The 22520-nt window shown below is 33.7% G+C and overlaps 1 protein-coding gene and 1 long non-coding RNA gene across 3 annotated transcripts in view; one reads left to right on the forward strand and one right to left on the reverse strand.

Annotated features, from left to right (window-relative positions):
* The window catches only part of LOC135840556 (neuropeptide SIFamide receptor-like), a 92612-nt gene that overhangs the window by 31725 nt on the left and 38367 nt on the right, over window positions 1–22520 (reverse strand). The window lies entirely within an intron of this gene.
* Window positions 476–22520, forward strand: part of LOC135840559 (uncharacterized) — a 120440-nt gene continuing 98395 nt past the window's right edge. The window contains exon 1 of the long non-coding RNA XR_010557758.1: window positions 476–1160. This is a non-coding gene — a long non-coding RNA (uncharacterized LOC135840559). The remainder of the gene's footprint in view (window positions 1161–22520) is intronic.

Raw genomic sequence — 22520 nt, forward strand, 5'->3', positions numbered from 1 at the left:
GAAGATTATTGACATAATCACCGCGAACTGAGAATGAAAATATGAAAACACAGTAAACAAGTTGAATTAAGTAGATTATTACGTATTTCCGAGCTTTCAACAATTGTTTTTCAACTCATATAATCCAAATTTGCGTACTTATGTGATATGATATTATGTTTTGTGGAGTATGTACAGTTGGTGAACGATAAGTATCACCACTGTCGGGCTTAACTTTATTAAAAAACTACCTTGAAGTGATGATAATTGAACCATCTAACGATTAATATTATGGAAATGTAGTACGTAATGGAATGTTATATAATTTCTTTTCATCTTTATAAAGCAGAACAGAGTTTGAGTTATCAGTTATCACACTAGAAAAATAGAACAAGTCGAACGAAGTATTTCCGACTGTACCCGATGACTTCCGAGTTTTTGCACCGGAAAAAAAAACTAGTGTACTTTAACGTCTAGTAACAGCAGTGACCGCCTGGACTGGACAGTGGATTGAGTCAACACTTTTGATAGCGATGTTGTTAGCTCTTGTTAATAAATAATTCTGGGATTTATTCATTTTCTTTTCAATTTTCAAATTTTTCATTCAATAAAAAAATAAAAATAAAATCGAAAGAGGAGAAGTTGAATTACATAATCTGCGAATCGTAACGAACACGTTTGTCTACTATTCATTCGCGAATCTGCTCGACCGTCTTAGTTCTTATCAGTTTTCTTTTGGACGTTTGTAGATAAGCGATAACAGTAACAAAATAGATTTAGATTTAGAATTACTGAATTAGAATACTTGACTCATGTTCAGTCAAAAAATTGAGTAATGTTATCGGAATTCATCAGATGTAATGAGTAACATCGAGTTTTGCGGGTGCGTAGTTTCAATGATGTTTTTGGTTTTGATTTCGATGGCGAATCGTGTTTTCTTTTATTTGTGTTTCTGTGTTCCTCTGGATTCTATCATTCGAACAGTTTAATTTCAATTTTAATCTTCAAATGATTCGATTAATTGCACAAGACAGTATAATGCTTGAATATTGATGATTGATGAGTGAACTAACTGACGAAGTCCGGTTATCTACATTGCAATGGTACATAAAATGGTCTTTCATCAGTTCATCGGCTTTAGCAAAACGAAGAACTGCTCGTCAATACTCAATGGCCATGTGGTAAGATTATATTACTTATATGTATTTACTTACATAGGACATAGGTACAAGTACATTGTACAATATAAGTACCTAACCTACGTACGTAGTTTCATCAGTTATCAATTATCACCCACGAGTAATGAAGGTTCTATGTAATACTTCGCTGTCGGTACTGAAATTAGGTATCAGTGAGTGCCAATACCGAATGTAGTTTGCAGAATTGCTAGTCGATTTTCTCAGAAATGTTGAGAGAGAGTGGTACCTACGCTAGAGATAAGAATTTATAGATTTCAAATCAAAACGATACCTACAGGGTGCCCAGAAATATCGTGAACCCTTGAAAAATTTTCTGCATTCTGCTTTCTGCTAAATGTTTCGGTTGATCAGGCTAGATTGGTTGTTAGACTGAGGTGATAACATTCCACCAATCATATGCATCTATTTCACGTTGCCAATCTATGTTTTTAATTTAAAAAAACTTTCTTTGGGGTCATTTTGGGGTTCACCAAGATTTCAACCATTCCAATTACCAATTCCATTGCATATTTTCAAAAATTGTGTAACTTTTTCACCTTTTGTTATTTAGTGGGAATGATCTTCGTATGAAAACTTTCACTCGTCGTTCAGAACGTTTTAGGAGTTCGATCCCCCCCCCACCTCTTTCCATTCACGCACACGATAATCTAGTAACCAATTAAGCACACTAGCTGACTAGCTGACTAGCACTGAAATTTTAACCTTGTTTAGTTGTTTCAATTTTTAGTGGCATCAGTGTGGCAGCATTTTACGCATGTGACTGATGTGACACCTCTTAGCGAACTGACGAAGAGTCAAATCTGAGTAATTGTTTACAGGGGAAGTATCCCTAATGGTAGAAAAATTTTTGAATCAGACAAAGCTACCTAGACGGATAAAACCATGCAAAAATATACCACCAGCCAAAATTTCAGGTACCAAAGTTTATTTTTCGACCGTTCGTAGTTGGTGAATTTGAAAAATCAAATTAGGGCTCAAAATAGAAATAAAACAAAATTTCACCATATTAACCTAAAAAGCTGGAATTTGGTTTATAGTACCATTGGACACGATGCTCGCAGTTGGTGTTTGTTAGCTCTAGAAGTGCTTAAAACAGCTAGCAACCGTTTCCAATTGATTCGGCGGATCTTAAATAGGGTAAATCCCAAATTTCAGCTTTCTAGGTTAATTTGATAAAATTTTGATTTCTTTCCATTTTGGGCCCAAATGTTCTTTTTAAAAATTCACCAAAGGTTGAAAACTGCACTTTAGCACTTGAAATTTCAGCTGGTGGTAGATTTTTGCATGCTCTTTCGATTTAGTTTTGTCCGGTTCAAAATTTTTCAGCCAGTTGGGATCCTTACCTCCCTTATTAGGTACATATTAATCATTATTTTAGCAATCAGAGGAATTTTGAAGTTTATGCTCATTTGAAATTCGAAATATTCAAAATCATCTTATTGAACTGGTTATTTCATCATTTAAGTACCTATATGTAAAGTTTGGGAGTGCTTCCAGAAGTTCTTAGCAGATAGTAACAGTGTCATGATGAAAATCTTATAAAAAATTTGCATAATTCACAAAGTAGTACGATGAAAAAAATTTCAAACCGTTATATTTTATATTCATGATTTACTGTCACTGTCAATCAATTTGCAATTTTCGGAGCATCAATCGTTGGGTTAATGGGTTATTTTCATACGTCAAATTTACTTCCTTTAGAAACCGCCTACGATCTAATTTCATTTCATCGTTACTTACCTATTACTTGTTCCTGTACCTATAGGTAAAATAATTAAACGACAATTGCGTGAGCAGCGACCATTTTTTTTCGTAAATTTTTTTTCTCTTCCGCCCAAAACCAATTTAATTATATCGATTCCGACTCCGTGACTACTTTTGTTATAGGTATAGGTATTAGGTTAGTTCAGTAGGCGAAAATCGCTACGTGATAAATGCACTTTTCTTTAAAAATGACAGTATGGAAATACTTTCAAAAATAAAAAACATATCACGGCGTAATCAGGTTAATAGTAAACTTGTATACTAGGTCGGTGTCCGCGATGAAATATGCGGTTGAAACTTTCATGCAGCGTTCTTATAAAAGTTCGAACTAAAAGAAAGCGAAAAATCGAGTAACCATTAGATACCGATTCATGTACCTACAGATTTATTTTCACCTGTATATGTAGAATAAATTGTTTAGACGATTTGCTTTCCAAATGTTTGAATGTTTTTTAAAGATCTTCCTTCGGTGTAGTTTTATGTATATCGATCGTAGTTAGCTGAGAAGTTAGATGTCCTCTAGGCACGCGAAATTCTTTCATTTCAGCCTTCGCTTTCGCTTGCTAAATAGGTAGTATTCTCGCAATTGGTATTTTTCCTGTGGTTAATACTATCCGAAGGTGTACAAATGTGATAGTGTGTGTTGTATTGCGTGTCATCCTAGTATAAATTTAAGTAACCGGATTTCTAAAAAGTTGCAATTTTCCGCGTTAACGACAATTTACCCATAAAGATAAGATGAGAATTTATTTACATCGCTGGCGCGGCTCAGGTTGGTTACAGGGTGAGTTGGGAATTTTTTTCATTGTGATAGTGATTTTCAGTGAAAATTTGATGTGATGTTGAAAAAACTGGTGCTTATATTCGTATGCATGTTGGAGTTGATGGAAAATAGGTATTCTATGGAAGAAGAATGGTTTGAGAAATAGAGAAGAAGTACATAGATGTAAAGAAAATGCCCTTGAGAAGATTTGGATGGGTGCAAAGTTGATAATGTGTACATGAAGATCTTTAGAAGCCAAGGAATCGATGCATTATGATTCAGCGTTAATTTTTCGTAGTTTTTATTTTGCCTGTATTTTTCACAATTTTTCCCCATTTTGTAACGATAAGGATGCCTATTTCATCTACCAAAAGAAACAAGTTGATCAAATTAAAAAATCTAAATTATCGCATCGTCACAGAGGGGAAAAAACAGGCGATTTTTATGATTCAGTTGTACGCAGCTTTAACATGCAGAAAAATATACATTATTTTTCACGTTAAAACGCGTAAGCGAGAAATTAATTGAGCTTATTTTACTATTAGGTCGAATAAGCGCTTGTGCAATTAGCGATGGAAAATAATTCAATTTTTTTCATCTTTTAAAGGCAAATAAAGTGTTACGAAACTAATTATAAAGTTTGAAGGATAAATTAAACTTTAGCGTTATGAAAAGTTGTTAATCTAATTGCTGCCTAAATTGAAAATCTATTTATATTAATTGACCTTTTTCGGCGAAATCAGATCGTTTCGTGAGATTCGCGTGATTTGTATTTAGGTAATATTTTATTTTCACGGTTCGCAATGTGTATTTTTAGTCGAAATATTGTTTCCATCGTAGTGGTAAGATAGGTAATGAGATGTCTTCTTACGCGTACCTATGAATTGGCTATATGCTTTGGTACTTTCTTTCAGGATAACTTTGTGACTTGTAAGACGTGTCTTTGAGTGATCTCCGCGTGTATTCTTAGCTTACGATTACGATTGCGTTTCATGAGAAATCCGAAATGTTGGTACAGTTTTTCATCCAGAATCTCACAAGTATTTTGCACTTCTTTAACAAAGAATGATTCCTCTAATTAACTGCCATCATTGTCCCCCATTGTGAAAAATATTGCCATAATTGAATTCTACGACCCAAAAAACATATATTTTGATGTGTCAGGATACTCTCCCCCCCTTCCCACCCCCCAAAAAATGAAAATTTTGAAAAATTTCAGTGCCTGAAAATCGTCTTAGCCATAGAACATTTCGTTAAACTGCTCGATGTAATTTTTAACCCGATTTTATAGCTTTTTATGAGAATTTAGCCCAAAAACATGAAATTGGTCAAATTCGCTCCCCCTTTGACCCAGTCTGGCGGGGCTTTGGCGGCACTTATGGGTCGACAGACCGATATATTTGGATTCATCAGCGCGAAAAATGCTATAATTAGGCACCAATTTTAGCCAGTTCAGAAAAATTGTGAACTTTCAAGCTTTCACTGCGCTTTAAGGCAACATGCTGCGGATCAGCATACCGAGTGTTTTCAAAATTGGGGTATGTATGTAGACTAACTTTTGAGACCATCCCCAGCTTTCAGTTATTTCGGCCCATATCGCAGTAGGTATAGCTCTTGGACTAAGTATATATCTTCAGTTTTCTTTTCAAAATTTTTTCAATAGTGGATCAAGGTCAAAATAATAAAAAAAAATCTCGAGGGAGTTTTCATTTTGTTTTTGAACACATAACATGTGAAAAGTATGTAAATGTATGCATCATAGCCGCTGGTTTGCGGTGTTTTTTGAAAAGCTTTCTCCAACCTCGTCACTACCCCAAGCCACATTTCTTGCTTGTTGTTGTTGTTGTTGTTGTTGTTTTTTTTTATTATTGATTCTTAATCTAAATAAGATGGAAGGTTGGAATTTGTGACATTAAAATTAGTACACAAATTAAGTTTTTTCTTTCAAGAACAACATAATAGCTCACGAGGGCTTGCCTTCGAAAAAAATGACAAAATCCGAAGCTTCTGAGTAGGTTTTTCTCTCTATTTCTACAACTGTGAGCTTCCCAGTTCACGTATGAGAAAAACCCACCACATCAAACAAATCTAGACAAGCCCACTTTCTTTCAGCGCGAATTTCAACTCTCTATTCATCATAGCTTTTGAACTGTGTCAAGATAGAAATTCATAAGTACACTGATTTAAAAAAAAAAAAAATTTAACGAATCCATTGCTGCCCCTGTTTCTTGAGAATTAGGTTAACATAGGCTCATGTAATCAGTATGAGATACACAGTGGCTTAAGCAAAATTCCTTTCTTCCACTGCGACAGAACCTATAGAGGCTCTTATTTTGGTTTTTCGCCAATAAATTTTCAAATCACGTAAATATAGAGAAATTGTTCGCACAAAAGTTGTAGTTAATTAAAAATAAAATATTTTTTGTCATTATCAATTTTTTCATGGAGGCTCATAAATTAAAGTTACAATATTTATTTTTTGGTTTTGTTCTAGTGTTTGTTTGAAGAAGTCCCCCGCCCCCAAAAACTGAGTCAATTTAAAGAATTTTGTCGAAATAATCGCAAAAAGTGTGGCGATTACGGAATTTCAATCTGCTGAGATGAATCCAGTGTTAGCTTTTCCTGAATGTATAGGTACTAATTTTAATAGTAGAAAAGTGCCATAACATCGATAAAAAAAACCACAGTTTTTACAACATACTCCTCATATAATTTGTTGGTAGAGCAATAAAAAGTGGTAGCGAATTTCAAATTCAATGGACTAGACCGGTTTAAAAACCAAAATTCCTCTTTTCCAGGGAGAGGGGTGGCCGAGGTGTTGCATAGAAGACGAATTATCCTACTTTGAGAATCGTTGGCTTGGCTCTCAGCAAGGCTAGGACATTAAAAAAATATCCGTGGTTCGTGTCTCACTCAAAATAAACTTTTTTGCCAATTTCTGCCAAAATCTAGGTTTAAAAAAAATGCACTTTAATGAGTATTTGCTCCTGTAACACTCTGTAAATTCTTGGCGAGCTGAAAAAATTTTGGAGTCATTTCTTATTTGGATAGATAATTCCTGCAGAAGTATTACAGGAGGGTTAAAATTATCAAAATAGAAAATTCTCAGTTTTTTTTCAATCTTTATCACAGAATTGTGCATTGTGAGGTATTATCGTAAGCCAATTATATTTTTAATTTGAGACGATGCGAATTTCTGGTGCTCAATCTTTGTGAAAGAACCATGGAGAATTGAAGCAAACGGTTTATACAAAATTTTGAGTTATAAAATTTTTTTGGTGTTAGTGATTTATTTACTCGTATTTGAAAGGTACTTTATAAACAGGTGGAGAACGTGTTAGATCAACCTCACAAAATTTAAAAATTTGAAAATGAAGGCTATCCTCATTCGGTTTATATGTATGTAGATTGTAGGTACCTATGTAAAGTGTACACATGGATGTAGAACACGTGGTGTACCTTCATGTACTTGTACTTCATACGTATATGCTTGTATGATGAAAAAAAATCGACTATTTTCACCTCCTGCGACAAACGATATCGTTGTAAAGAGAAAACGGGAACACGCCAAGACTGCAGAAAAACAGCAGGTCATCCTTTCGTTACTATAGGGTAGGCTAGTGAGAAGTGAGAAAGACCTTTATTGAACGGGTAAGCGTAGCCTACGAAAGTTACCTTAACGCCCAACGTTCTAGCTTTTGTAGACTCGGCGGCGGGGTTGATAGCGCATACACCTTTTCGTAGTAAAAGCTAACCTCTCCCCTTCGCTCGAATTTTCTCAACTTTATAATATTCGAGCGATGTGAAAGTGTAACCCTTTCGGAAACAAGTCTTTGCATAATATCTCAGTAATTGTCAGTATACTACAGTTTGAAGGTCGTCGTCGTCGGCGTCGTCGCCGCCACCACCACCGCCCCCGTCATCGACTCGTAAAGGGGGCGGTGTAATGAAGTTATCGAACGGTATTGCCAAAACATAGGTAATCTATTTTTTAATTTTACGCCAATTTTACCATTAAATTGGTTCTGTCATTTGTCAAATTTACACAGACATCTTATCGAACGAGTCGAGTCGAGTGTTTAAATGTTTACCCCATTGTTTGCTCGTCAAAATAAGGAAATTTTTAGTTCCTCGTTTCGAATACTATACTCGTACTACAACGAAATGCTCGGAATACGAGAATTATACGTTCGATACTACCTTTTACCATAGCGTACTACTATGTCTTTAAAAAGCAGTAAATTTTATTGCGTAAAATTTTCCGCAATCTTGGCAGCCAATATTTCATTAGGAATTTTTTTACTAGCCTATGAAATAATATTATTTTTATGTTCGACCAGCTTATATAGCCTATACAACTTTTACGTGCGGTACCTAGTGAATTTTTTTTTTATAATCCAGATCGTATAATTTATACAATGCGCAAAGACACTATGTATATATACGAATTCTCTTACCATAATTGTTTTTTTCTTCCGTAGAATATACACCTACCACAACCATCCATGAGCGATGAAAAATTCTTGTTTCAGTATGTATGTCTATGTTCTTGTTGTATATGTTTTTCATTTTATAGAAAAGAAATGACATGGGAAGTTGGGAGACTGTTTTGCAACGTCGCATCGCGATCGTTTTTCTTTTGTATTTATACTTACTACCTGGAGGAAATAAGGGGAAGTAAAGGGCTTGGGTTCGTCAATCATGTCTTGATGAAACGCTTTCATTGTATTTTTTCATCCCATATTACTCCTCATTAAATTATAAATCATTTTCATACTAAAACACTACTTATCTATAGTAGGTAAGTAGGTAATAGGTACTTATTTATCATAGGTATTTTTTTGTTCTCGTGCATGGTCGTCTATCGACTGACCTACTGTTGGTCGATTTTCCTGACATTATTTTATTATCAACTATTAATTACTTTTTGACATATTTACATAGACTCGTCTTATTCAGTCCTCGTTCTTGTATCCCTTTTGAAGTCGTAAAATTCAATTTTATTGTTGGATTAGAATAATTGCTGTTTGATATAATGTACATGATGGAATTCACTCCGTATTTTAATTTTTTATACGTTGTCGTACATATCATTTTTCTCATTCTCTTTCTTTAATCATCTAGAAGAAATATTGACGATTCCCTTATCCAGTGATCCACAACGAAATCAATTTGAACCAACAAATTTTATATGTACTTAATTGTCGAACGATTCAGCCATTTTTAAAGTTTTCCATCAGCTACGTTTTGTCAGATTTTTTCTCAACTTTTTAAAGTTATTTTTCAGTGTTTTCGTTTAAATAAAAAGAAAAAAATATCAGATTTGTAAAAAGTGAGCAATTGTGCAAAAAAAAAATGAAATTGAAGTGATTAGTTTTACGGAAAAAATGAAAGGAACCAAAGTTGTGGAGGATTGAATTTTCAATTGTTTGTGTCATTCGTTTTTTTTCGAGAAGGTTTACATTGTCAAGAAAGTTACAAAAAAACAGATTTTGAAGCGCTCTGCAGATTGAATGAAGGGTTTCACAACAAAACTGATCAGCACTAAATTTTAGAGAATTAAATTTCTACCTAGATAATCTTTGGTAATTCGAAAAGATTCAAAAAATAAACGAATTTTAATTTTTTTGGTATGAGAGTAATTTTTATCAATTTTTTCATGAAATACGTCAGAAAGAGGTCTAAATAAGACGACTGAATAAATAAACTTTTTTTGATCATTCGAATTGAAAATCGAATTTTTTCGAATTTTGATTTTTTTGTGATGAGTTCATTTCATCGAGTGAAAGGATTTTCCAACTTTCTCAACGAGTACGTAAAAATAGGGATCAATTGGGTCAACTTCACTAATCAAATCTTTTTTTTTATGTTTTAAATTAAAAAATCGCATTTTTTCGCAAACATTCAATTTTTTTAAATCCACTTTACGCAATAATCCCATCCCAATTTTTTAATATGTTATTCAGAATGAAAAGGTGTCCATAATATATTTTTTTCAGAATTTTTGAGAGTCGGAACGATATGAAAACTACGTTTTGAAACTTTTTGAGCTAATTTTTCGAATGAAAAAAAGTGGCAACACTGATTTTTATGATAACACCAAATAGCCTTTTAAAACCCCTAACTATTGGAGAAAGATCCATTTTGGTATAGTTATAGCGGTTATCGAGTAATCCTCTGCTGAAATGGATGATATTTCAAGTTCACTGAAAATTTTGACACACCCTAACAGCCTTTAAAAAAGGGCTAGAGGGCTGCGATTTGCGCCATTGGTCTCCCTTCGGAAGGTCTTTCCACAAGAAAAATTTCAAAAAAATCGCCGACCCCTCTCACCACTTCTTGGTTGAATTGACGTGGAATGACCCTCGTGCAAAATAATGCTTTTGCTGAATATGCACCTTCAGGTTCACCTGCGATAATACATATGCAGGAAACAAGCTTATACAACATGGGAAGAGAGCGAAACAAAATGAAGAACCGGTAACCCCCAAAAAAAGCGAAAAAGCTTTTACGTTTTTTAACAGAATTAATATTTTATGTACCTCGCGTACTGCAAATGATCTTGTAACTTGCATTAACTTCGGTAAAAAATTTTCAGACGTACTTCATTTCTGCATCAGGCATACGACTAAAAGTTTTCGCGATTTTCCGTCTTTGCGAAAAAAAAAATAAATAAAAACTTTAACCAAAAAGTTCGCTACGTGTTTGTTAAAGTTTTCAGTAAATTTTCCAAGCTTCCTAAGATTAACTTGAGCGTAGGATCAAGAATTAACCGATTGAAGGTCGTAAATTACAAATCTTCCAAGGTCAATGTTGAAAAGGCAAGCCGAGTTTTTTACTTCATTATTCATTTTACTAAATTAGTCGTAAGAAATTTTCTCTAAATTATACGTACATTTATCACGACGTGTTTTTAGCGCTTAGGCTTTATGTAACGATTAATTGAAACGGTTCGCGAACGGCGAGTAGAAAACTTCTGGCCTCGTCGACATGCGGCTGTAAGATTAAAATTGGAGGTAATTTTTTCTCCTCTTTGTCTCGTCGAGAGGAATTGATTAGTTTCATTGTCAGCGTTCCTACTTCTCACTTGGCGAATTCGACGTGAAAATATAATTTACCACCGAGGTAAAAATAAAAATTCGTTATCATTTCGTCGTCTTTACTGATCGAATGTATCGCTCTTGAAAAAAAAATAAACAAAATATTACCCAATAACGAGATTTTTTCTCCTTCCCTGTACAGAAGAGAATCTATTCTCGAGTTACTTTCCGAAGTCGCTTGCAGCGTTGCGTTGGGTGATGGGAGCAGGGAAATGTTCTGTCGTTCAATATAGCAGAAAATTTTCAAAATAAAAGGGTAATAATGGAAATAAATAGTGATGTCGATTAAAGGGAAGGGAATTTTTTTTCTTATTTTATTTTTTTCCCCATTCGGGTATTGGAAGAAATACCTAGAACCGCTGTCCGCCGCGTCCGTTTGACGTAATAATAAATAATTGCAGCGACGTTACCAACCAAATTCAATAAATAGTTTCAAAGGGGAAAATCTTTTTTCGCAACCTATCTCGCAAGATAATAGAAAAAATGAACGTGATATACTTACATTCTTCAACTTTCAACAATGTCAAGGCGTTGTCAAGGTTACACCACGTTACACTGTCGAATTGTATTTATTTATTTACTTATTTCCAAAAATTCCACTGATTTTTTTTGTTTTTGTTTTTTTATTCGAAATAAATGAGCAAATCGAAAATACAAGCAATAAAACGTGCCAAATGTGACTGATGATTGCTCTGTATTTACATGTAGGTATTTATAATTATTTCAAAGTGTAATGCACTCTGTTCGTGGGTTTTGCATTTCACCAAGTCTATGGAAATAGGTTTGTCCAACACTTTCAAATTGTTGGGAGCAGGTTCTTCAAAAATGATTTTCATTTTCCACTTTTCAATTCAGATGAAATAAGCCCTTGCAACAGTACCTAATAGTAAAAAACTGGAAGTTGAACCAGAAAATGGTAATTTTTAATAAAGTTCAAATTTTGTATGTAATATGTTTACCCCTTCCCCGCCAATTCAGATAGGGATATGACTCGATGAGGTATGAACATTGGCTGAAACCTTTACTTGTACTTGAGACCGTAGTATAGGTATCTTAGTAAATAGCCTTTCTGATCTGTAATCTAGATGACGTGATCGAATCCCAGTTAATGTTACTTTCTCGTGTTATATAAAAGTGCTGACAAATACGACATAAAATAAACGCTGTCTTCAAGTCGATTTCAATTTAATCTTCGTTGAAAGAATTTTTCTAGTAAGCGGAAAATTTATAGATCGTGAAGCGAAGAAAGAAATTAGGTTACCTTTGTAAAATGTCCTTACAATGTTTTCTAATAATAGAAACCGTTTGATTTGTGATGGTGTGTATATTCGTGAGGCCGCCGAATAAAGTGGTCATTAAATTTCTCAGCCAAGAAATAACATTGGTTGAATGGAGTAATGAAGTGTGAGCTGTCAGCTCGACTTTTTCCGATCTCTTGACGCGTATATACTCGCACACACTACACGTAGATAGCTGGATACCTGTTCGTAGATGGGAATAAAGTGTTAACAAATTGCCTTTTATAAAACCATCCGATTGTGTTGCGAATATCCCTGAGAAGGTATCAGCTTTTCTTCGCATTACGAGTATTTTGTTGATGAAATTGTTTATGTGTTTGCCTACCTACCTCAACACTCGACTGTTGACAATACCTACGCTAGATTTACGCAGTTCGAAATGGTGCCATGTTTCGTAAATCAAAATTATCATTGCCAAAGTGTTTATAGGTATCTATGATATATGTAAAAGGCTATGGTACCTGCGTATCTAATTCTAAACATCGAATTGAAAAAAAAAATACGGTTACGGTTCTTTTGTGGTATACCCTACTGTAGAGCAGGGATGAACTATGCAATTAAAAATACCTTTTCATTTTAGAGAAACCATTATTTGATTAGTGAACTATTATTTGTTATCGATACAATTCTACCTATTAATTTTACAGAAATGAATACATTTCAGTTCATGGTTCGCACATGAAATATGCATACTCGGAATAAATACTGATATTATATTATCGAACAATACATATTGTGCATTGCATTAGTAAAACGGTTAAACAAAATAATGTTTAAGAACTTACGTTCTTCTAAGTAAGTATAGGTAATAAGTTGAAAGAAGGATAGTGATTAACGCCCATCTGTCATATTTTATTCTAGATTGATTAAAAATCCCTGGTAAATAAGTAGGGTATTAACAGTTGTCTAAAAGTTTATTTCTTTCCTTTTGTTCTGTTTGAATTGAATTTTTCTCGCTATAATTAAAGAATCTAAGTGAAAGATTCCATTTTCTCGATTTTTTCTGATCGCATTTTTTGGAAGGAAGAAAAGTTTGAATCATGGATTCATCGATTGACCTATTTCATCTTCAAGTCGGCCAAAAAAAATTCAGCTCTGGGGCTTCGTTGGAGCGGAGATATGAGCACTGAAAGAGGCGCATTTTCGAAAAAATTGCGGTTTTTTTTGCTCTAGTCCCTCCCTAATCAACTTGTTTTATAAAAAATATTCCAATTTCAAAAGATAGCATTCAAGATTCTGCGTCGCCTGGGCCATTGCCATTGAAATTCAAGACCATTATTGGGGTTCAACTCGGCGGCTGAAAATTTACCAACCGTTCATTTTTGAGATAATTACATTCGTGTTTTGAAAATGTTTTCTTCTCAATATTTCACATTTTATAAATGTCAAAACATAATAATATGTAGAAAAATATCATTTCTGAAACTGGAGAAATATTTTAGAATACAGTGTCATCAATTTTTGGGTCATCATTGCTGATTTCAAAATATTGAGAAAACTAACCAAAAACTTATTCAATTTTGCTCCAAAAGTTGGCTTGGAGGTGGGTTCTGAAATATTGTTGTACATGTTGAGTTCCTGTTTTGTGCCAAATTATCTCTTGATTTGAAATAGATTCTATGCTAATCCCCAATCATTTGCTTGAAAAATAGAACAATTTTGGGCAGATTTCAAATAAAGTGCCATCTTGGTTGATTTTTTCAATAAAAACTTGATCTTCTCAACAGACAATTTATTTTTAAAAAAAACTTGCTCAAAAAATCCACAAGAAATCTGATTAAAATACACGATAAAACAGTGGCAATCAAAACCTGGTCATGAGAAATAGAAAATGTGTACGAATTCTGATATTTAAAGGGGCTCAAATAAACAAGTATAGCAGAGATCTTAAAGAAATCAAGACATGAATAGGGATGGCTAGAATTGCATCCAACAACTTACATAGTTATTTACATCTGTATTCTTGTGAAACATGCACCATGGAATCAGAATGTGAGAAGAAAATCGTAGCCTTTGAAAGATAGTGTCATCAAAAGCTGCTAAGGATCTCTTGGAAGGACTTAGTGACCAACAAAACAATTGTGGCGAGAATAGGAGTAGAACACGAAATTTTATTCGAAAAAATTAAGCCCAGAAAAATTAAATGTTTAGCCCACAAAGTTTCGGACAGAGCTGCGGTTCCGAAACGATCCTGAAACCGGAGCTGATCAAGTCCCGATTCAAATCCAATCTCAAAATCTATCTCAAAACCGAAATCGTTATCTTTCCCAATCCCAAAACCGAAAAAATCCCGGAACCGATATAACTTTGAACTCAAAACAATCCTGGAACTAAAACAAAATGATTTTGGTTTCAAGATTTCAATTTTTGATTTTTTTTCAGATTTGATTTTGATAAATTGTCATTTTACATCATTTATTATCATTCATCCAGATTATAATAGAAATTAAATTACTGGACAAATTAAGCAAAATATTGTTACCTTAAAGCTGAAACCGAGTATATCCATAAAAAAAATTGTCTTTGTGCATCACTGATAAGATTCTGGGATGCCCTGAATTGGAAAATTTGCACCTGGGTGCAGTAAAAGTGCACCACAGAAGATGCACGAAGCTAACTGATGTTCAATCAGGACTCAATAAACCCTTCCGAGCAAATCTGAACCGTATCAGTGATGGGTAAAATATCGTACTTTTCTTATGGACGTACTCGGTTTCAGCTTTAAGGTAATGATATGCATTTAAAACATTAGGGTATTCTTTACCTCTGCAAAAACGTTTGAAATATGAAGCCGATTTGTTCGTTATCTCCATCGTTCGTTCATAAGGCTATGTGTAATCGAGTGAACAAAATTAAACATACGTATGTCCCACAACCCGCTCCCATCAGAACTTTGGGCAGAGATTCCTCCATGGATTTTCAAAATCCTTTCAATTTTTTTTTCACCAATGCTAATACGTTATCATTGAAAGCGAGGGTATGTATCCATATTTTCTAATTTAGCTTTTCCAACGGAGATCTGAGCACCAATAGTACCTCCATTCAATTCCCAATGACGGCCACAAAATGACATAAATCAAAAATATCTCGACATACCCTCGCTTTTGAGTGTTTTCTGAGTAAAATAAACCAAACCCCACGAAAATCCGTCCAATAGTTTTCGCACAATCCCTGACCAAAGTTCGTAGTTTTTATCAAAAATCGCTAGTGATAACAGGGATAAAGAATAGCCTTAAACTAATTACACCATCGTATTCTCCATGTCAAAACCTCCCATTTTTTAGACTACCTGCAGCGTCTATTAGTCTAATTGGACTTGCCAAACCAATCCCGAAAGCGAAATAAAAATTTAGGAGAACAAAACTCGTTTCGTTTTTGGGAAAATGATGTTCCAATGCCAGTGGTATATTATAGGAAAGATACACAGGTAACCCACTATAGAGGAACAAAACGTTTGGAGCTGATGACAACCAACTCACCAGCAAAGTTACCCTGCAAAAACCCTGAAAGATGCCATCTGATATGTTAGAAACCAAGGTAATTTAGACGAACCATGACGTTGACAGCGCCTCAAAGTGCCAAAGCGACATTGACTGAGCCCACTGAAAAAATTGTAGGTTCAGGTTTAAGTTTAGGTTTTGTGTAATGCTTGGAAACATTACCAGAAACCATAACCATTTATATTTTGACCATCTTTTCATAGGTACCTACCCGCAACGTTTTCTGTTTTTTTTTTGCCTGATTATGCTTCAAGCACCTCAGCTCCATTGAACCATTTTGAACTGTGTATTCATTAAAGAAGGAAAAAAGTCATCGTACAAATTATGTTTGAAAAGAAGTTTTCAAAAAGGTTTTGGCAACTTATCCTCGTCCTTTACCTACTTACATAAAAAGAAAAGAGGAAAAATACGAAACAGTTCTTTCCATAATAGAGTGCTCTTATTAGCTAACAACGCTCGAATAGTTTATCCAAATAAACACGGCTATTGAAAAATCTTCAAATCCTATCGTAAAGATTTACCTATTTTATAAACGATTCGTCGTTTCGATACTAATAAAATAAATTAGGTACCAATCAGTGTACTATACATAGATGCGTATAGTGCGTATCTGAAAGATATAAGGCTACTTTACAGTACCTATAGCTGTTGTAGTATACAAGGGTGTGTCGAGATTGAGGCAAAGAGTGAAAATGGTGTAGAGAAGTGTGATGTTCGAATTTCGAATCAGTTCTCTATCAACGTGTGACGAATGAAAAAGAAAGCAATAAAAAAGTTATTTTTCATGCATGAACTCCGACGATAAATTTTTATATTTTACGTTTGAAAAAATATCATTGCGCGAATAATGTTCTATCTTCTTTGGGATAGAGAACTTTTTTTGAGGCAATAAAAACACATTATAGGAATATTATGATATTCCAGTAGAAATTTCTTTCTTTTTTCATGTAGGTGGAATGTGTAATTTTGCAAAATGATTCGCATCGTTGTAGGTAGGTATAACGTGCATGTACCTGCTACTTTCCCATAAATACGAATTTTTATCATTCAGAAACTGTATCGAACTGATTTAATTAATAATCTGTGCCTGTTTTGATGTTCTATGTACATTGTACAAGACTACATTCTATAACGTGCATAACGAGAATTTTTTTCAAATTTGAATTTGCTGTTAGACCTACTGCTTCAAAGGATGATCTTCATGGATCAAGTTTGGAATTGAACTTGACTTGACATTTTTCATTTTTCAGTTAAAAAAAAAATTTTTTTTTGAAAAAATTTATTTTGAAGTTGTTATTTTATGAAAAAATTTTGAATGAATTTTTTAGGAATAAAGAGAGTATTCGAACTTCCCACCTGTCAGGCTATCACTATTCCTAGATCTCCATCACAGGTTTGTGGATTTCTGCAGTTTTCAAATTTTGGAAAAAAAATGAAAGACTCGGTTAGAGGTAAATGGCATAACCTTGAAGGAATGTTAGAAAGCGTACCTATAAAGTCTATAAAGGAATATTGAGCACTGGTTGAAATATCCTCAGTTTTATTATTATGATTAAATTCTTATCGCCGTGTGATATGTGCACGCTATGTCTTGGTTTTTTCCTTTTTTTTAGGCTTTGTACTCGCATTGAGTTTTAATTTCCAATTTCACCTTTTCGCTACGGTTCACGCAATGACGTCATTAGATCTGCAATAACGATAAAGAAATCGAGACCGTTATTATGTTGAGGTATTTGACGTCATGTACGGGTTGAAAGGTTAAGTATAAGGAAATTCAGTACAAATCAAGATTTTCTTATTGTTATTACGTGTATACGAGGATTAAAATTATTTGGGATTTTTGATTTGTTATATCGTAAAAATTGGTAGTACTTTTCGAATACTTATTGCTTTTTTTTTTTTAGAAAATACTTCCCCATCATAACTAAACATACCTGCTGTAGTTCCAAGGTTATTTAGGTATATACGTAGGTAGCATACATAGGCTACCCACCTAGCTACTCTGTATAGTTAATGCAATTTCGTCGCTGAAGGGTAATTTCGTCTAAGTCTTCGACGCGATTACGTTACTAGTAAAAAATTTATTTAACGTAGTCTTTGGCTTAGGTTATTCATTCGCAGGATTTTCTCTCATTCCGGCGTAATTATTTCGACAGCGCGTCGCATTTTCGCGTAAATATAAAACGAGATTTGCCAAGGCTCATGGAGAATAAGATCGTTAGAGAGCTAAATAGAAAGCGACATATTGCCTTGAAAAGTGTAACGTTGTGATTTTCGCAACGAGCAGCTAATTTCGTCAATTTGTATTAAGTGTCTGTTGTATAGCGGAACAAGGAAAAAACCAATATTGTAAAAGAAGCTGGGCAGCGCGACGTACCTAAACCTATAGTATTTCGAGTGCACTATGTTATGAAAAAGTAATGTCGAATATGCCTGCTCATAAAAGTGGATGTTCTGAAATTGATATTGTCATCGTAAAATGCCATTTTTCCATTATTACCTTCGAACAAAATTGAAGCTCGGAATTTTTAAAACTGAAATTTATATACTCTCATGAGTGGTTTTCATCGCAAATTGAAGTTTCCGCGTTCTTTATTTTTAGTTTTTGGGGACACCTTTATCAAAAAAAATAATCATTTGATTGGTTTTTGAAATGTTTTTCTTACTTGAACATTAATTAGTTCAATCGTTACAGTTTTGTGGATTTTCATCACACCGCAGTAGGTAGTTGTTAAACTTTTGCTAATTGTTTTATCATATATATCTGGGGTGAATTTAGGTGGGAGCGAAAGGGTTTTTATCAAATTTTGAATTGAAAGTCATCCAGAAGAAATTTCAGCTCTGGGGGTGAGTCTTCTAAGAGAGGGTTTTTTTTGAATGAATAGTTTTGGAGAAAATGGTCTAGTTCCAATTTTCAAAATACAGAATTTGCGATTCTACGTGGACCTACGAGTTGATTCGACAGTGATGTTCGGTTTGATCAATTCAATCAATCAATCAATCAATTCATTATTATCAAGGATACAACGTACATACAAAATGAATAAATTATCCCCCTCAAGATAAATATTTTCATGGTGCATCCATTTTAATTTTTTATTTCTAAATTTTTGGTACCTACTAAGTTTGTTATTGTAAAGTATAGGTAAATTATAACTGCACAATACTTATTTTGGCGCAATTGAACGGCAGCATAGTGGATCTGATTAGGTGAATCAATGGGATAGGCAATTTGTTAAACAAAATATTTCATGTTGTAAGGCTTAGTTTAATGATTATATCACTGCATTGGATATCATTCGCGTGAAAGAATAAATTTTAACGAATCGAGTTCGCCTTCTTAGCGTGAATATAAACTCGAGAAGCGAAGGAAAACATTTTGTAAAAAAAAATATTAATACCCTTTCGCTACATATCATAAAACTAATGAACCCTTTGCGATTAGACATTATAACGGTTGGTGGTTGGTTTTAAATGATTGAAGTGTAACTAATATTTAATGGGTTATCGGTGACAAAATGCACAAGTAATGACGCTTTATAGCTCCTAGATGAGTAATTCCAAACATAATAATGTTACTACGCTTTTTAATTTTTCGTAGCGGTTTTTTTTCACGCTTCCCTCGACGGAATTTTTTATTCAAAAGCAAATGAAATCTTTCCACAATAATGGTGACGTTTTGATCAGCGTTATTCTAAAGATTAATAATTTTATCGAAGAAGAAGAAGAAGAACCGAAAGTCTTCGCCTCGGATTCCGAAATGCACGCGTTTTTCTAAAAGCATTATTCAGAGATTGAGAGGGAAAGAAGAAGAAGAAGAAAAAAAAAGTAAATTTGATGCAGATAAAAAACGAGCGCTTCTTTGAAAATTCGTTCTCATTCGAGAACACAAAACCTGGCGATATTAAGCGTCGAAACGTTGTCAACCTTGAATTTAGAAATGCCAAGATTGTTAATCCGTTAAAAAGCAATGCCAAAGTAATTGCTTTCGTATGCAAAACATTTGGAAAATTTTCAAAGCACTAGAATCAATAATATGAAAGCGGAGCGCAGCAAATTCGCTCAATCAGACGAGGCGTTAATCATAACACGGTATTTTGGGGAAAAGCATCGCCTGTTTTTACGCGGAAAATTCTTACGGAACGAAGTTGGAATGTATATTCCTTTTTTTATCTTTCTTTTTTTTCATTTTTCTCTCCTTTTTTTTTATGCATGTGCGCTCTTTTTCCTAATGTATTCAGAGAGGTGTACTTTTGACATTGAAAATACCGAAGGGTTTTTTTCTCCCTTGGAAGATTTTGTCTGCTAGGGCTTGACCATAGAATACCGCTTTCGATGCAATAATAAGCGAATATTTTATGTAAATATAAGGCTAACCACTTATAAAATATTTATTTTTAACAAGCTCCGCGGTGCAAAATTTAAAACCAAAAAGCTGGCTATGTACGCATTTTTGTTTAAACCATCTAACGAAAATTGGGTCATAGATCTTACCGTATTAACGGAGGCTGCGGTACTGTATTACTTATTTATTTATTTTTATTGCTCCTCGTGAATAGTTTTTTTTTCTTGTTGGAGAATTTTGCTTGTACGTAAGGTATCATTTTTATGCATAAAAATGCTGTCAAATAATTCAGTAGTGAAGTTTGCTATCGAATATTTTCTTCAACTCGGAAAAATGTTGGAGTAAATGTGTTGCGTTTACTTATTATGCTGAAATTTTACACGTATACCTGAGGGGTTCAACTTCGTTGAAATATTCGAGAGAAAATTCATTTACTTTTGAAAAAATAACGAAATGATCTCATTTGAGTTTCTTTTCCCTCCTAAAAAAAATCCAAAATGATTTATTTTTTTTATAATTTTTTTTTAGAAAAATGAAATGAAAATTCAGGTTTCTGCAAAAGATTATGCAAATTGATTAGAACTGCTTGAAATTTGGTTTTCACTCATTTGCACATTTTTTGGGACGCCCAACCCACAAATTCATATTTTGTGCTTTACAAAAGAATGCTTCGGGTGTATTTTTCTGGAACAGAGATTGAAATTTCGAAGGAAAACAATGTTGAAATACTGAAAGGAGTTTTTATAGACTGTCTACGTGTCTAGCTTCAAAACATCCATAAATGATGGAATTTTAGTTTGAAGGAAGAAGGTTAGTTCAAATGTTGACTGAGAAAAACTCTTGTCTAAACTAATTTTAACAAGGAATACATTCGTACGATTGCAATTTTTAAAAAGAAACTAAAAATTTTCAATTTTTTCATCAATTCTTGTTCTTATGTTTTAACGAGCAAAAAAACTCGATTGATTTTAATTTTTCTGAAATTGCACTTCATCAAAGTAATGATTTTTAATTGAAAAATGTCGAAAAAAATTTTGTCCCGATGATGGTGAAAAAATGTCCGGCTAGTCGCCAACGGGTGAAATTTTAAATTTGATCAAAATCGGTTAAAAGGTTCCTGAGAAATTAATTTTTAAATGAGTTTTTGAGCCAATTCGCCCAATGCGGATTTTTATCGTACGTAAATTTGTCGACGCTTAAACTCGAAAACTGTAATGTTTTGGATTATAGCGATGGTCGTCGATTATAGAAATGATAGAGAGCTTATGAGATTTTAAGTTTCATCAAAACTGGTGCAGTCGTTTTCTAGGTAATGAAAATTATTTATTGATTCATTTAAAATTTAATTTCTCAGCAACGGCTGAATCGATTTTGATCAAATTTGAAATTTCACAACTAGGATAATTGCCGGACATTTTTTCACCATCATCGTGTTTCAAAAGTTCAAAGCTTCCAATTTCATTGAGCGACAAAATTTCTTTTCGACATTTTTCACTTACTTAAAAATCATTATCTTGATGAATGACTGAACCAATTTTTATGAAACTTGAAGTATCACAAGTCCATCACCATTCCTATGATGTCGGACTTTTACCATGATCCAAAAGTTCGCAGCTTTTGCGCGTAATCGTAAACAAAATTGAGCTTTTTGAAATTTTTCATTGGGTGACTTCACACAAAATTCATTAAAAATTGAATTTCTCAGGGACGGCTGAATCAATTTTGATCAAATTTGAAATTCCACAACTAGGCTACTAGCCGCACATTTCACTATGATCATCAAGTTCCAAAAGCTCAAAGCTTCTAAGTTGTTTTTTTTTGACATTTTATAAAAATTATTACTTATCTAGAAAACGGCTGAATCAATTTTGATCAAATTTGAAATCTCACTAGGCCTGCACGATTTCTACAAAGAACTTATAATACGATCCTCAATTTTTGATGAATCATTCATGAACATAGATCAATTCTTTAATTTATGAATCGATTTGTTCGCGAACGAGTCACTTATACGAATCAATTCGTTTGCGAATGATTCACAAAAAATAATTCAATCCGTTCGTGAATGATTCACCAAAAATTGAGCAAATGAACTAGATTCGTTCGCAAATGAGTCACTAATACGAATTGATTCACTCGTGAATGAATCACCAATACGAATCAATTCGGTCGCGAATGATTCATCAAAATGAATCGATTCGTTCGCGAACGAGTCACTTATACGAATCGATTCGTTCGCGAACGAGTCACTTATACGAATCGATTCGTTTGTGAACGAGTCACTTAAACGAATCGATTCGTTCGCGAACGAGTCACTTATATGAATCAATTCGTTCGCGAATGATTCACCAAGAAATCAATCAATGTATTTGCTTAATCGCCAATTGTTCGTAAATGATTCGATTCGATTGTAATCATGATGAATTGCTGTACAAATGTTTCATAAAAAGTGAATCAATTCGTTCGTAAAAAATGTTTATTTAAAGAAAAGTCGGTCTTCTCACGCTAAATGCGTGACCCCTGCGTGAGTGTTTTTTTACTTATTTTTTCAATTTTTTTCGAAATCGAAATT

This window comes from Planococcus citri, chromosome 3, assembly GCF_950023065.1.
Source record: "Planococcus citri chromosome 3, ihPlaCitr1.1, whole genome shotgun sequence".
NCBI lineage: Eukaryota > Metazoa > Arthropoda > Insecta > Hemiptera > Pseudococcidae > Planococcus > Planococcus citri.